Source organism: Myotis brandtii, unplaced genomic scaffold (genome assembly GCF_000412655.1).
Source record: "Myotis brandtii unplaced genomic scaffold, ASM41265v1 scaffold250, whole genome shotgun sequence".
In the NCBI taxonomy this organism is placed as follows: Eukaryota; Metazoa; Chordata; class Mammalia; order Chiroptera; family Vespertilionidae; genus Myotis; species Myotis brandtii.
In genome coordinates this window covers 1,837,355-1,840,350 of record NW_005359478.1, presented here as the reverse complement: position 1 = coordinate 1,840,350, position 2,996 = coordinate 1,837,355, and the positions used below count along the sequence as shown (strand labels likewise).

General features: G+C 55.0%; 1 protein-coding gene across 2 annotated transcripts in view; it reads left to right on the top strand.

Annotated features, from left to right (window-relative positions):
- Positions 1-1,042: 1,042 nt before the first annotated feature.
- The window catches only part of PBXIP1 (pre-B-cell leukemia homeobox interacting protein 1), a 12,338-nt gene continuing 10,384 nt past the window's right edge, over positions 1,043-2,996 (top strand). The window contains exon 1 of one of the 2 annotated variants that reach the window (XM_005867503.2): positions 1,043-1,135. The gene's annotated coding sequence lies outside the window, so the exon portion shown is untranslated. Of the gene's footprint in view, positions 1,212-2,996 lie in introns of both variants that reach the window. The other variant, XM_014540794.1, reaches the window with a different exon arrangement.

The following is a 2,996-nucleotide window of genomic DNA, read 5'->3' as shown; positions in this document are numbered from 1 at the left end:
CCCCGAATTTGTGTTGTGTTTGTGGTTCTGTTTGCCCCTCTTTTATCTGTTGCTATTTTTGTGCTGCCTCCCCCCATCTCAGCATTTTGTAAAGTGGCTCCTGGGGAAATATCTGCTTAGTCCCTCATTCCATTGTTTGGAAGAAAGTAGGGGTGGCAGAAATGTGATGGGGGGAGGGGTCTTTTGTACGGTTGGATTAATAAAAAGACGTGAAAAATCCAGACAAGGACTCCTTGCTGTTTATGTGCACAAAGGTTGGGATGAGCTGTGGTCACCACTGGGAAGGGTACTTGGGGGGATGTATGCCTTGAGGGGCCCAGGTGGTGGGAATGGCAGGAAAGGCTCCTGGAGCGAACCCTGGTTCTGCTGAGCCTGAGCGGAGAGAGTCCTGTGTGCCCCACCCCGGGCCCTGCGTCCCCGCTAAGAGAAAGTTTCTTTTCTGAGCACATTCCTGGGCCGGGCCTCGAGCCAAGAGAGAGCTTCGGCTCCGAGGCCTCGGGAAGCCAGTGCCTTTAGCGTTTCTGGGTTTAGCGCCCATTCTGCAACCCCAGTTGTTGGGGTGAGGAGTCGAGTGTAGCATCAAGGGTGGGGAAAGGGCTACCCCTGGCTCAGCAGATGCTTTGGGTGCTTTTCAGGCCCCTCCCCTTTCAAAGGAGCAGCGGTTCCTTAAACCGCACTGGAGCCCAGTGGGGAGGGTGGCCGGAGGGCTATTTCCAACCCACGATTCGCCACTCCCCCCTCCCCCATCCCGCAGCTGCCTGTGTCTGTCCTGGGACCAGCCTGGCTTCTGTCCCTGTGGTCTCGGAGACGCCACCCTTTGCCTTTCAGTTTTGGGTCTTCCTCCTAATAAGCAGGCACTGGGAGAGGAGGGGTAGTTGCCCAAAATTCAGTTTGTTGGGATTCCAGCCTCCCACCGGGAGGTAAGCCCAGCTTTCTGGGCCGTACTGGCGCCCTGTTGTCCCCCGCCTCCCCGCTCTCAACTCCAACTCTTATTGGCCAAAAGTTTCCGCCCCCTCAGGGAAACTGACTTCCCATTGGCCGGTGCCTGATCACATGACTCCCCTCCCTTCTGGGTCTGGGAACCAGGGGAGGCCGCACCAAGTTCAGCTGAAGGCTGAAGTGAAAGCCGGATCAGGTAATGCCCGGCGGGGAGAGGGCCCGCAGGTCTGCGTGGGACGGAGGGTGGCGCAGAGGAAGGCGGAACTCAAAGGGTGGGCCCCGCCGGGGATCTGCAGAGCTGCTGTTCACTGCTGGACGGGGAGAAGGAAGACCATGGAGACCAAAACAGGAACTTGCTCTGGGTCCCCCAGCAAATACTGGTGGCCCTGGGTCCTTTGCTAGAGGTTTGGGGGAGCCACTCTTAGAGGGGTTGAAATGCGCTAGACCAGGCTTCCCAGCTTTGTACAGAGCGGGAGAGCTCCCCCTTTAGCTGTCTTTTGGCAATAGCAGAGGTCTCTGTCAGTCCTTAAAGGACGATTTTGTTGACTCCTGCCTGAATGAAAAGGGAGGGGTGGGGGGGGGGGGATGGGGAGAAAGAGATCTAAAAGCATCGAGGGGAAGGGTGGAGTTAGACCGCAGAAGGAACCTCCTAATAAGGCAGTGAGATGCTGGCTTGGGAGGACAGGGGCATCTTTTGGAATCTTGGGTGAACCCAACCAAGAGAGATGCCAGGGCTTAGAACCCTGAGTGCAGGGGTCCCAGAAAGGTCTCCTGTTTGAGTCTCAGAAGTGTTTGTCTTGTTGACCCAAATACCAGTTGCTGGTTTCCATGAGACAGTGGGTCTGACATCACCCTCGTTGCCATGGTGCTTGGTTCTGGAGGACCTGAGCAGGCGGTACACAGCCAGGGATAAACAGGGACTTCAGCCCAAGCTGCTGCCACTTCCTTCCTGCCACCACCTGTTAGTAGGCACACACAGCAGCTGGGGATGGGGAGTGATGACAGAACAGCGGAGGAGGGGCCCGAGAGCAGAAGGCTGCACAGCAGGGGCTCGCGGACGCCTGTAGAAGCTGGTCAGGAGTGTCCTTTGGACTTGGTATCATGGCAGCCGTCCTCCTGTCTCCTGGTGGGATGGTTTGTGTGCCTGGAGGCCTAGGCATTGGGGAAGACATCTGTCCTGGGCTTGGATCTTGGAGGGCCACGAGAGGGTGTTAGGGCACTGCGCACCTTACACCTGCTCAGATGGCAGGGGCAGCGGTGGTTTCCCGAGGAGGACTGCCATCCATCTCCCCCAGCCTCCCTTTCCTCCCCAGGGTTTCCTCACAGAGTCCTTTTCCACTTGCCACTCTTCTAGCCCCTCAGTAAGGAGTTATTTATCCTCCTCTCAAGGGTCACAGGCCAAGACTGGGGAGGGGTCAGCCTTTCTCTTCCTTCACCTTTATGCCAAGTTCCAGTTGCAGCTGGCCAGCCTGTGGGGACAGTCTGGGCTTTGGATGAAGGTTTAGGTCCCTCTCTTTTTACTCGGCTTTGTTTCAGGCTTTGGAAACTGGGGGAACTTCCTACTCCCACCCTAAGTCAGAGAGATTAGCACGGGTAGGATCACAGCCCTGACTTTTGCAAACTGTAAAGTCTTTATACATGAGAGTGGCCATGAAGCCTTTTTCCCAGTCACCTTCAAGTTCCCTGAGATGAAACTGGGGTTACTAATAAGGGAACAGAATTTAGAATGGAGAGTGAGGATGACAGAAGATTTACTAAAGGTACATTCAGATGGATCTAAGCTATGCCAGTTAGTCTCAACGCTGCCTGTAGGTGAGAATCTTCCGGGAGATTTTAAAAAAGGTTCATGTTGCCCTGGCTGGTGTGGCTCAGGTGGTTGAGTATCATCACTCCATGCACTGACAGGTCGATAGATAGTTCAATTCCCAGTCAGGGTACGTGCCGGGATTGCCAGCTTGATCCCGCAGTGGGTGTGCAGGAGGCAGCCAATGGATGCCTCCCATTGTTTCTCTCTCTCTCTTCCATCAATAAAAACATATATATATATATATATATAT